This window comes from Oreochromis niloticus, linkage group LG7, assembly GCF_001858045.2.
Source record: "Oreochromis niloticus isolate F11D_XX linkage group LG7, O_niloticus_UMD_NMBU, whole genome shotgun sequence".
In the NCBI taxonomy this organism is placed as follows: domain Eukaryota; kingdom Metazoa; phylum Chordata; class Actinopteri; order Cichliformes; family Cichlidae; genus Oreochromis; species Oreochromis niloticus.
In genome coordinates this window covers 44,424,989-44,438,979 of record NC_031972.2, presented here as the reverse complement: position 1 = coordinate 44,438,979, position 13,991 = coordinate 44,424,989, and positions in this window count along the sequence as shown.

The following is a 13,991-nucleotide window of genomic DNA, read 5'->3' as shown; positions in this document are numbered from 1 at the left end:
GTGTGTGTCGGCTCAGTCTCGCCATGAATTCCAGCTAATCGTTCCATTTTCTTCCAGGCCGCTCTCTTTGTTTCCCCTCGCCTGTAAATATAGTGGGTGCAAACATTAATGTCTGCCCACATCTGTCCACTGTGTAATCACAATTTCTCTGGAAAGCTGCGGCTAGCTTTCAAATTAGTTTATAGAAATGCTAGATAAGCATCACAGGCATCAAGATCATTAGGAAATTTCGGAATTTCAAAGCATTTTACACTAAAACGCACTCAGTTTTCATCAATGGCAACACTGACGAGGCTCAGACTGGGGATAACTTGCAACAGTTTCAGGAAAGACTAAGTGTCTCCTTTAGCCTACTTATTTCTGTTGCCATGGTGGGAGTTTTCACAGTTTAGTCATCTAATGTTTAAAATGAAATTCTATGAGAATCTGTGCTAAACGTGGTGTGCACATCACTTCAGTCTTTGCACTCTAACTTGTCTGATAACTTCAGGAGAATGTTGGCAAAAGCACGTGCCCCTGATTAGTGTATAAGATAATCTGTAGAATAAAAAAGGATGGTTGAAGTCTTAGTTCAGACAATGAGATATAGTTTTTTGGGGGCTTTTGTTTCCCATAGCAGGAATGTTGTTTACAGGGATTGGGCAGTGTTTCAGGAATGCAGGCTGTGTTCTGAGGAAATGGCTGTTGTCTCCAGAGGGAACTTCTACCGGCTGACTGGAAATCCAGAGGGAGAAAGGTTGACAGGGAGAGACTTTAATGGCACATTCAAAGGTTTCCTAGGAAAAGGAATACAATCTCAGATTTAATGGCATCCCCATCATTAGGTGACTTGGTGTTTCGTGTAATTTCTCTCCTTGAAATTGAAAACAAAGAGTGGTAACAGCCCAGTGAGTTGTGCCATTTTTCAGCATGACGTGAGAGAGGTTTGGTTTTGTGTAAGTACAGAAAACAAGAGTTGATTATTTGCTTTTCTGCCCACACAGAGTTATAGATTGCTAAACTGTAGACTGGGTGTTTCATCCTGTTTGATGGAAACACATAATTCTCATTAACCTGACATTGAGTCAGAGCGGTTTTGTGGATAGAAGAAAGCGGCGGCTGGTTAACTCGATTTTTCCTTTAGATCATTCTTATAGAGTGCAGAGAAGAATAAGTGGATAGGAAATTATTCTTAATGAGCAGCACTGCTTTCAGTTTTTCTGAGGCTCATTAAGTGCAAAATATGGTGCCTAAAATATCCAAATCCTTTATAGCTTGTTGCCTGTCATTGGGATCAATTTTAATGTTTTAATTCCTTACACATTTGTTGTTTTTTTATTTATCTGGCTGCAGTATATGTTATTGTTACTGTATGTATTTAAATGGTTTTCAGCTATTGCTGTAATGTACATAACAAAGTAATAAAACATATTTAGATATTTAGAATCCTCATTTGCCATTCCCCTTATTGATATATGTTGTCAATACAAACAATGGCAGTGAGAAACATAACTCGTAAGCTGGAGAGGAAATGGCGTGTCACAAATTTAGAGGATCATCATTTAGCCTGGAGAAATAGTTTGCTACTTTATAAGAAAGCCCTCCGCAAAGCCAGAACATCTTACTATTCATCACTGATTGACAGTGTTGGGCAAGTTACTTTGAAAAAGTAATTCAATTATAGTTACTAGTTACTTCTTCAAAAAAGTAACTGAGTTAGTAACTGAGTTACAATATTCTAAAAGTAATTAATTACTTGGAAAAGTAACTATTGCGTTACTTTAAAAAAAAACAAAGAACGTTTAACCCCCTGGGGTCCAGGGTATAATTGGCCATTTTTTTACTACTCTTGATTTTCCCTCCACATTTTACCTTTAAAAACTATTCACTTTGCCTTGTTTGGTATCATTCTTTTTAGCACAACCTTGCGTGCCTGAATTTACAGTTATGTTCTCATTTTGTCATACTGTATAACCAGAATTGATCTAAAAATCAGACAAAAACCATAAAATCAGAGTAGAAAAAGTTATATTTTTACTGTAACAACCACAAACATCTTTAATGAATCATATTTCATAACTTTAAATGCAAATATTAATTGTCAATTTTAAAATCCTATGCACAAGTTTTGCAAACAACAAATTTATTTGCATCCATTTACCTTGATTTTTTAAATAACCATTTCAAACTATTTACAGAACAATCAGCTGTTCTTCAATAAGATGCCACACAAATTATTTGTGCCACTCCAAAAACTAGTTTGTGTGCACTATAAAGGAGAACATCACAGCCTGATACCTGCAGGTCTGACAGCAGCAGGTGTATCACTGCTGTTTCTACCTGGAGACAGCAGTCGCCTCATTGTTCTGACACACAACACAAAACTATCCACAACACTACACACTAACTACACAAGACAACACATTAACTACACACTCCAAACACGCTAAACGTCACAAATCTCACATCTCAAAACTCGCTCTCTCTCTTTTTCTGCTCTCTCTCTCGACGTCACTCCTAAAACTTCCCCTGTTTTGTTTAGTTTTTTTGCTCATAAGCAGAGAGTGCTTGCTAGCGCTAACGTGGCGAAACTATTGAGGAAAAAACGTCGCATATATCTTGTTTATCACGACTCTGGTTTTACGTGGCCTATCGCCACAATTTAAAAACTGGCACCTTGTTGCTTTGTCTTTAAGTGGTCACGTGATTGACTTACCACGACTACTTTATTCTTCCTCAGTCAAACAGCAGCACTCGATTGTTTTGCCTCCTTAGCTCCAGGTGTTGTGCTAGACAGTGATCGTGATTAGCGTCCGCGGGAGCGCGCAGCTGCTTAAAGCTGTAGCGTCCAGATTACTTACAGCTACTTCCGTGCAGCTGATATAAGATGCGGTAAGCTGAACACAGCTTCAACCGTCTGTTTGTTGAAAAATAGTAACGGACCGCGTTTCCTTGTTAGTAACTGTAACGGCGTTGTAACGATAGGAATAGTAATTAGTTAGATTACTCGTTACTGAAAAAAGTAACGCCGTTAGTAACGCCGTTACTTGTAACGCCGTTATTCCCATCACTGCTGATTGAAGAAAATAAGAACAACCCCAGGTTTCTCTTCAGCACTGTAGCCAGGCTGACAAAAAGTCAGAGCTCTACTGAGCCAACAATCCCTTTAACATTAACTAGTAATGACTTCATGAACTTCTTCACAAATAAAATTCTTATCATTAGAGAAAAAATGACCAATAATCATCCCACAGATGTAATATTATCTACAGCTACTTTTAGTACCATCGATGTTAAGTTAGACTCTTTTGCTCCAATTGATCTTTCTGAGTTAACTTCAATAATTAATTCCTCCAAACCATCAACGTGTCTTTTAGACCCCATTCCTACAAAACTGCTCAAAGAAGTTCTGCCATTAATTAATTCTTCGATCTTAAATATGATCAACCTATCTCTAATAATCGGCTATGTACCACAGGCCTTCAAGGTGGCTGTAGTTAAACCTTTACTTAAAAAGCCATCTCTAGACCCAGCTGTCTTAGCTAATTATAGGCCAATCTCCAACCTTCCTTTCATATCAAAAATCCTTGAAAGAGTAGTTGTCAAACAGCTAACAGATCATCTGCAGAGGAATGGCTTATTTGAAGCGTTTCAGTCAGGTTTCAGAGCTCATCACAGCACAGAAACAGCTTTAGTGAAGGTTACAAATGATCTTCTTATGGCCTCTGACAGTGGACTCATCTCTGTGCTTGTCCTGCTAGACCTCAGTGCTGCGTTCGATACTGTTGACCATAATATCCTATTAGAGCGATTAGAACATGCTGTAGGTATTACAGGTACTGCACTGCAGTGGTTTGTATCATATCTATCTAATAGACTCCACTTTGTTCATGTAAATGGAGAGTCCTCTTCACACACTAACGTAGGGCTGCTCGATTATGGCAAAAATGATAATCACGATTATTTTCACTGAAATTGAGATCTCGATTATTTGACGATATTTATTTAACAATAACAATGTATTGAATAATGGCTTTAAAGATTGTCAAAAAAATAATATAAAATAGTGTGCAAATACTGATTACAGTGCAAATGTTTGCAATATAAAAAATAAATGAAAAATGTAAACATCTATGTTTAGTGAACTTCAAAATACTGCACAATATTTGATCCACGTCTGACTCCGCGAACCCATAATGTTTCCACCAATGCTCCCTCAAATATTTCATGTGTCTGAGCGAACACACAAACTCCCTGAGCGGTCCCTTGGACCACTGTGAGCGACATCAGACATGTGCACTGTGGTCACAGCAGCATCAAATCCATCCAAGTTACATGGTTTCTTAAAATAATCAAATTACAGCATTTACATTTATGTTAGACTACTTTTAATTAACTGCTTTAGCCCACTTACAATGAAAATTTAAAAAATCCTGTTCATGACCTGTGTAGTATGTTAACACTACTGGAAGTAAAAATAACTTGAACTCCAATTTTGAAAACACAACTTTCTTTCTTTTCTTTTTTTTTTTCATAAAGCTCTGACTTGTATTATGAGTATGAGTCTGTGGTCTGGGAGAGAGTCCTGTAACTCTCTGTCTGCCAAATACAGCATATAATGACCAATGTTGGGCAATTAATTATATAGTTACTACTTCAAAAAAGTAACTCAGTTTGGCAAACAAAGTTTTTTGCAGCTATTTTTTTTTTTTAATGCAGCCAAGGCATTTTTTTAAAATAAACATTTCAAACTATTTACAGAACAATCAGCTGTTCTGCATCAAATCTGATGCCACACAAATTATTTGTGCCACTCCAAAAAATAATTTCTGTCCACTATGAGATAAAGGAGAACAACAGCCTGATACCTGCAGGCCTGACAACAGGAGATGTATCACTCCTGTAACACCTGTAACATTCAGCAGCCGCCTCATTGTTCTGACACACACAACAAAACTAATGACTACACTACACACTAACTACACACTAACTACACAAGATTTGCGCAAAACGTCTCAAATCTCTCACATATCAAAGCACCGCCGTCACTCCTAAAACTTCCCCCCGTTTCTTAACAACTAGATGCCACGTTGCCATATCATTTTTTGATTGGTCGACACGGTACTTTTTTCGACCAATAGGAAAGAATGGGGGGGGGGGGTGGTTTTGTTTTTGCTCACAGGCGGAGAGTGCTTTCGAGGTTTTCCTTATAAAACGCCGTTTTTACCGTTTCTTCCTGCAGTAAATATAAACAACGATAGTATTCAGGAAGAAAACCAAACATTGCAGATATTTTTATCATAACTCTGGTTTTACGTGGCCTAACAACACAATTTAAAAACTGGCATAAAGTCCACACTTTTTCCGTCAATTGTTCCATCTGTCCTGCTCACATCTCCAATGGTTGTACACGTTGTCATTAATGTGGCTTCACTCCACATCAGCCACGCCGCTTTGCTAGCTAAAACACCGGTGTCGGCACATAAGGACGCTGTCATAGCCTGTCAACGACGTTGATTGGCTGCGTATATACGAATGTGAATCGCATTATTGACTGGACTATAGGATAAGGTGGCATCGTTCTAATCCCATACAGGAGCAGCCAGTCACTTACTGACTAACACTGCAAAACAGAATTGTTAAAGTTTAAATTTTAATTTCAATTCAGGTTAGATTTTTTTTGTGCGCAACGCAGATTTTCTGTGCAGAGACCGTGCCAGCAGTGCGCAATTGCGCACGTGCGCAGCTTAGAGGGAACATTGGTTTCCACACCACTGAAGTCGTTTTACCTCTCTTTTCAACCAACGGCATTCTTTCTTCAGCAGCCATTATCCTCTCCTCTCCAAATAACTTCTGCTTAGCTTTCCGAGCTTTCCGAGCTTCCCTCGGGTCCTCTTAATTGTTGTGACGTGTGTTCGAAACGCAGAGAGGTGCGCTCGATTTGCCACACGGAGCAGCGCGAGAGTAAAGCACGAGGGAGGTGCTAATAATCGGCTCAGTCATTTTTAATGATCGTTGAAAACCCAGATCGTAATCGAGATTAAAATTCGATTAATTGAGCAGCCCTACACTAACGTCAATTATGGTGTTCCACAGGGTTCGGTGCTGGGATCAATTCTGTTTACATTATACATGCTTCCCCTAGGCAGCATCATTAGAAGACATAGCATAAATTTTCACTGCTATGCAGATGACACGCAGCTCTATCTATCCATGAAGCCAGGTAACACACACCAATTAGTTAAACTGCAGGAATGTCTTAAAGACATAAAGACCTGGATGGCCGCTAACTTTCTGCTTCTTAATTCAGATAAAACTGAGGTTATTGTACTCAGCCCTGAAAATCTTAGAAATATGGTATCTAACCAGATTCTTACTCTGGATGGCATTACCTTGGCCTCCAGTAATGCTGTGAGGAACCTTGTGAGGAGTCATTTTTGACCAGGATATATCCTTCAATGCACATATTAAACAAATATGTAAGACTGCTTCCTTCCATTTGCGCAATATCTCTAAAATTAGAAATATCCTGTCTCAGAGTGATGCTGAAAATTACTACTGTAATTCATTATTATCAGGATGTCCAAAAAACTCGCTGAAAAGTCTTCAGTTAATCCAAAATGCTGCAGCAAGAGTCCTGACAGGGACTAGAAAGAGAGAGCATATTTCTCCTGTTTTGGCTTCCCTTCATTGGCTTCCTGTTAAATCCAGAATTGAATTCAAAATCCTGCTCCTCACATACAAGGTCTTAAATAATCAGGCCCCATCTTATCTTAATGACCTTGTAGTACCATATCACCCTATTAGAGCAGTTCGCTCTCGCACTGCAGGCCTACTTGCTGTTCCTAGAGTATTTAAAAGTAGAATGGGAGGGAGAGCCTTCAGTTTTCAGGCCCCTCTTCTGTGGAACCAGCTTCCAGTTTGGATTCGGGAGACAGACACTATCTCTACTTTCAAGATTAGGCTTAAAACTTTCCTTTTTGCTAAAGCATATAGTTAGGGCTGGACCGGGTGACCCTGAATCCTCCCTTAGTTATGCTGCAATAGACGTAGGCTGCCGGGGATTCCCATGGTGCATCGAGTTTTTCCTTTCCAGTCACCTTTCTCACTCAGTATGTGTTAATAGACCTCTCTGCATCGAATCATATCTGTTATTAACCTCTGTCTCTCTTCCACAGCATGTCTTTCATCCTGTTTTCCTTCTCTCACCCCAACCGGTCGCAGCAGATGGCCGCCCCTCCCTGAGCCTGGTTCTGCCGGAGGTTTCTTCCTGTTAAAAGGGAGTTTTTCCTTCCCACTGTCACCAAAGTGCTTGCTCATAGGGGGTCATATGATTGCTGGGTTTTTCTCTGTACCTATGAAGCGCCTTGAGGCGACTTTTGTTGTGATTTGGCGCTATATAAATAAAATTGAATTGAATTGAATTGAATTGAAATTGAATTCATGCAGGATCCTGAAACTTTTTATCGCTTTGACAGCTCATTAGATGAGCAATCTCTTGCAGCTGTTCAGAAGTGATGCACTGAGGGATACATGAACAAGATCCCATCTCTAATCTCCTCACTGTCATGATAACATCACTAAAAGGAGGGGCAACTTGAGCCAATCAAATTTCATGTGGGACAGTGCCACCCCTGGCCCTCCCTTTAGGCCTGCCCCTGGATTTGAGTCTGACAAAAAAATATAGTCTACCTACCTCGACTTAAAGCACTCATTAAAACAAAAGAGTGCATTAGGAAACCACATGGCCAAGATTGAGTCAACAAGACAAAACAGTCACAAGTCAAAGATACCTAAAAAAACTGCTGTTGTTTTTATTTCACTATTACAAACTGCTGTTGCTTGAAGTTTAGCAGTTTAGCTCTGTGGCAGTAAGGAACTGCTGCATATTGCACATGAACTTGAATAACAGGCCAAATTCTAAATTAGAGCTAAGGGAAATATCTGGTGCTGGATTTAAAATAACGAGTTAAGGTTTAAACAGATACAGAAGTACCCAAATTAGAACTACCATCACTGCAGTTTCCATGTGATGACACAGCAGTCCTGTGTCTACATTTTGTTTGAATTAGAGAGAGAGCAGTCTGGATGCAACAGCGGCTCTTTGCCCGATCTCAGAACATTTTTTGTGCCCTGTATTTGTCTGACCTAAGCCTGAGTTGTCGTTTCCCGAGTAAGCCCTGTGGTTTCCTGAACTACCTCAAGCCCGACTCGCTTGCTATCTAATGATCTTTGGCTCTTTTGTCATGTCTTGAGAAATAGGTCTTTCCCATGTGACGCCATTAAAGCAAGTGTTACTTATTTGGGCTTATGGAAAGGAACAAGGTTCTTATCATTTTAAAGCTGCAGCACACACAAACAGCTCAATTAAACGTTTCGATTAGCAGGATTAGTCAATGACATTGTTTTTCTCCCAACTACAAATGAAAGCAAATAGATGTTACACGGTGTATAAAGCTTAATGTGACAGCACTGAGACATACATGGCAATGAGTATTTACTACACGTGTCTTTCAGAAGCCAAAACACAGTCACAAACTGCATTCTGATGTCACATTAGCACACATTTACAGACCATTAGTACAGATGAAATATGATGCTGGCTCGCGGAATCACTTCTTCTTTGTGTAGTTGCTCCAGGCTGTACATCAGTCTGACTCATTGGATTTCTGGTTTTCCATTTTTTTTGCCAGCATACTGTTTATGTGTATCACTGCTTAGTGGACTAACAAGTAAGTCAGATATTAAAGTGTCTGGCAGTAAGAAAAGATACTGGGTTTCGATGATAAACCCCGTCTTTTGGGACATTACCGCTGTCGCACCGAGGGTACGGCTGTGTTGACCGGTCAGATGGCTTAGCAAAAAACACACATAGAAAAAAAGAAGAAAAAAATAAACCAAGGCAAAAGATTTTAATGGGACTTTCCAGAAGAATGTAGAAGCTTTTTGAGTCCAGCCCACTGGAATGTCCTTTCTCAACCAGCCTTTAGCCTACGCTGTTTTAGTAAGAAGTATAAAAAAAGGACCAGGAGAGTAAATGGGGAAGCCAATGGAGATGTGACCTCTAATCTCAGAGTGTTGGCATCTATAATGTGTGTGTGTGAGAGAGAGAGATGGAGGAAGCGAACTGGAGTTTTACTTCTTCAAGGCCGACGTTCTGTGCAGCAGCAGCGATAAAGACTTCGATTTCTACTGGCTTGAGGAGACTTGACATGTGTTATAGGTGGCAAGGCTACACGTCTAATCTGCAGGGCCTACCGGGTAGAAAAAAGCGCTTTCACCATCTGAAAAACACTTTGAATTCTCACAGTGATGCATCTGGAACCAGTCAGGCTGAAGTCTAGGTCACCCCACCCCCTTATCAGTATTTGAGTGGAGGGCAAGAAGACAGAGGGATGAAGGAGGGCAGGCAGAGAGACAAAAGTCTAGACAGAACAGCAGCCAAAGGCAAACAGAGATTTAGCACAAAGAGGTAAAGATTAAGTCCGAGAAAGAGCCATGCTAAGAACTAAACACAGCAGACACTTTATTACGTACGATTTGGGAGTACCAAGTTGGACACCCTTTATTTAGGCTTTCATTGCATAGATTCAACAAAATGCTGAAATTCCACAGAGATTTTGGTCCATATTTACCTGATAGTGTTGCATAGTTGCTGCCGATTGTCGGCTGCACGTCCATGAAGCAAACCTTTGAGATCTTGTGACTGTGGAGCCCAGTCAAGGCCCATTGAGGTGTTCAAGAAACCAGTTTGAGATGATTTTATTATTGTGACACAGTGTGTTATCCTGCTGGAAGCAGGCACCAGACGATAAGTACACTGTGGTCATAGAGGGGGGGACATGGTCAGCAACACTTCTCAGGTAGGCTGTGGTGGCTAACCATCCACCAGCGGCCTGAACTTTTGATACAAAGTAGCTTTTTTCATGTTTTGTTTGCCAAACTCTGACCCCACCATGTAGATGGTCATAGCAGAAATCATGGGTCATCAAACCAGCCAGAGTTTTAACAGATTTTAACAGGTTTGACACTGTGTGTGACCAGAGGCGCTCTGCTGCATATCTTGGTTGAAACGAGTTCCTATTTGAGTTACTGTCGCCTTCCTATTAGTTTAAAGCAGTCTCTGGATTCTCCTCTGACCTCTGACATCAACAAGGCATTTTCAACCAGAAAACTGTCACTCACTGGATATTTTTTTTCCTTTTTCAGACCCTAGAGATGGGATTGTGTGAGAAACTCCCAGCAGATCCCATCTCAAAATCCCATCTCAGCAGTTTCTGAAACAGTCAGACCAGCCAGTCTGGCACCAGCAATAACCACGTTAGTTAAATCACTTTTCTTCCCCAATTTGATGCTGTCTTTGAACAGTTCAGCAGGTCATCTCCACCCTGTCTACATGCCTAAATGCAGTTGCTGCCATATGATTGGCTGATTAGATATTAGCGTTAATGTGCAGTTGAACAGGTGTACCTAATAAAGTGTCCGGTGAGTATATATCAGTGCAGGTAATTAACATTTTGTTACATTAATTGATGGATTGATACTTTTGTGCTCACTAATGAACAAATAAAGTTCCCTCTTACGTTCCACAGTAGCATAATTGATAAGCTATGTATGTGTAAAATCAGTGAAATGACCCTTTAAGGCTCTTTGTTTTTTCTTTTGCTTTTATCATGACTCATCCTCAGAATTTCCCAGAAGGCGAGTACTTCAAAAATAATTCCCATGTGTTTCAGAAACACTGCAGTGGCCATATTTTCATCAGCCTCAAACCACACCTGCCTCTGCACACATCTCGCCATCATCTCTTAATGAAACTATTAGCTGACGCGTCAAACACTGGCAGACTTTAAACAGCGAGTTTTGCTGACTACATCTGTACACTGTTTACTCTCGCGATACATAAGTCATCATGTGCTGAGAAGCGTGGCTCCCGCACGCATGTGTCAGTTTACAACAGTTTACAAATATAGTTTCTGGAGCCGTTTCGAACCAACTTGTTAAAGATGTGAGTCCACATTTTAGGTGGCTGTGTTAAACACACTGAAATCCTCAGCGTTGCTAAGCTGCTGGGTTCTAGTGTAGGGGTTTGGGGGAATCTTAAAGAGATCCCAAGATATCAATTTAACTGTCAAAGATTTTTGCATTAATAATAATAATAATAATAATGCATTGGATTTATATAGCGCTTTTCAAGGCACCCAAAGCGCTTTACAATGACATTATTCATTCACGCTCACATTCACACAAAATCAATCAGTCTGAGCAGAAAAAAAAGTCTCAATATTTGAATTCCAGAACTGAATGTGAGCAAACTTATCTGGCTATAAAGTTAAATCTGTAATCCAGGATTTGCCTCCCAAAATGAAAATACATGGAGGCACAAATCTGCCTTTAAAGTTGGCTTCTTCTTTTTTTCTTGGCCCAGTTGTGACGTTGGCCCCAGCAGCAAGCGGGAGGAGCCGGAGGAGGGATTACCAGACCCACCATGTGTTTTGATTCGACCATCTGTTGCCTTTGTTTCCTTCAGATGCTCGAGGAGGAGGAGGAGGACGCTGTAATCCTTGTGCGCTGTAGAGGTCGAGTCCATGTCATCGCAGTGGCTGCAGAAGCCAAACAGCTCATTCACAAAAGCAGCAGCATCATCCTCAGTGTATCCATTTGAAATGCGTTGCGCACACGATCACAAGCTCCAGGGAAACTCGCTCCCGGCTCACTGAGATCTCAGGGTTTTTTTTTTAAAAAACAGATGTGTGATATACGTTTGGTTGTGCTGTTGCTGGGACCTAAAACACATTAGCTGCTGTGCTCTGCAGCCCTGACTGATTTTTTCATTAAGGGAAACAAATGAGAACTCTGGGCATGCAGTGTCCTCTGAGGTATGCTGTCTGTGCGGCTGGAGGAGAAGTTTTCTTCCCCAGACTCTGCACGCTGAAACCTTTCCTTCACTCAGCATCCCCCCTGTTTTTTTCTTTTTCCTTTTTTTAATAGACATCTGCTGGCACTTTGAGCCATAACGTTTTTACCATGTGCCCCTGCAGCACCACTCTGGACCTTAAAGAGGTCCAACCTTTTCCCAATGATGAGCCAAGCGAGCTGCTTTGGGATTTTTAAGAGAAAGAAAAAAAAACAACAACGTATGAGCTGTAGTGTAGAGGTAACTTGATGATTCCAAAAGCGTGTACCTGTAGAAACAGGTATGTGAAAACTAAAACACTGCTATGTTTGCAACCATTTTAAGATTTTTATGATACTTTTTTTTAAAAAGCTGGATCTACTTCCACTGTTTCCTTCTCCTTGGAAAGAGGTGGTTAGCTCATCCAGGCTTCATCCAGGCTTCAGCTGCGTCTGACGGAAAAAACCTCAAAGAAAGCAAAGTTGAATTTGTTTTCACCCCCTCCTCTCCCCGTCACCCCACTTCCTAACTCACATAAACTGAGTCACGTTGGAGAAGTGCACTGTTAGCACTGCTCTGGCAATAGAGTTTGGAACTTTTTCCACGGTGTCATTTTACTGCCATTGAGGCCTTTTTGCTTCGCTAATGCCCTGCGGTAACCATCAGGAGTGTGGAAGACGCACTTAACTGTTCTGAAGATGCTTTTACTTTCACGACTTGAATTATAGAGCAGTGATTAATGCCTCGCGCTTAGGTTTTCATCCTTCTGTCAGTCTTAGGTTTCTGAGTGAACCTGGGTGAAGTCTACTCCTGGTACGTATCATGACGGTGACATCATCCCACAAGCGTGAAACACTAGCCTCCAAGCCATGCGCTGGGTTTGACATCTGGATTTTTTTTTTCTGCTCTTGACAGCCGGAGGTGTAGCTGCAATCTGTTAGCATCACTCTGCAGGACGTCATCGCAGAGGAACTTAAAGGTTAACAGAGTAGTGTCATTAAGACACCTGCCGTTGGGGTTAAAACAGAAGAGGGAGCTTAAGATTGTTAAGATTAATGCCAACAACTCATTCACTTTAACAACCCAGCATGTTGATTTGAGCTGTCCAAATGAAATGCTCGCTTCCGAAACATCTGGAACACATTAAAGGGAAAAGACTGGATTCACTTGAACATATTGTAATACTTCTTTAGGCGATAGTTTGGCATTTATAATGTCTCAGAGAATCAACTCCACGGGACAGCCTCATTCTTTAAAGAAAACTTTCCATAAAATGTTCATCAGAATGTGTGGTTATAGAGCAGTGATTAATGCCTCGCACTTAGGTTTTCATCCTGGGTTAAGGCAAAAGGTTAAGGGGATCCTCACTGTAAGTAGAGTTTACCTTCAGCAGCTGTTGAATCAAAAGATTCCCTAACCCCAGTTTTCCACATGGTTAGGCAGGATGTTCATACATTTGTTTGAGTCTTATTTATTTTGTTATCATCTCACTGTCTACGTATGTTTACACAAACTGAAAAATTGGGATAACAGCTCCCGGCAGTGCTTGTTTTGGTTACTTTAGGGGGAAAACTGTTTGCATGTGTCATCACATCCTGTTATCACCAATATCCTGATGCACAGAGTGGACACTATAAAAAAGAGCCTATAAAAATATGGAAAATCCCAACAATCAAAAACACCCCCTATGAGCAAGCACTTGGCAACAGTGGGAAAGAAAAACTCCCTTTTAACAGGAAGAAACCTCCAGCAGAACCAGGCTCAGGGAGGGGCGGCCATCCGTGTGGGGGCTGAGAGGAGGAAGACAGGACAAGCAATGCAGGCTTTAGTTATCAGCTTCTTTAAAAAGGGGTCATTGTGAAGAAATAGAAACGCAACAGCTAAATAGTGGAGATGAATGATGTGCAGAATAATGTTAGTGCAGGGCGTGACTTCTGAATGGACGACAAAAACAAGACAGTAATTACCATCATGACTTTTTATTAAGATTTATACGTCCTCTTCCCCTTAATCAAGTGACACATTCCTTACTGAAAAATCACCATCTGGTATTTCAGAGCAAGAAGCTAAAGCACAGAGCTCCTGCAACTCACAAAGTCACACATCCCTATTAAGA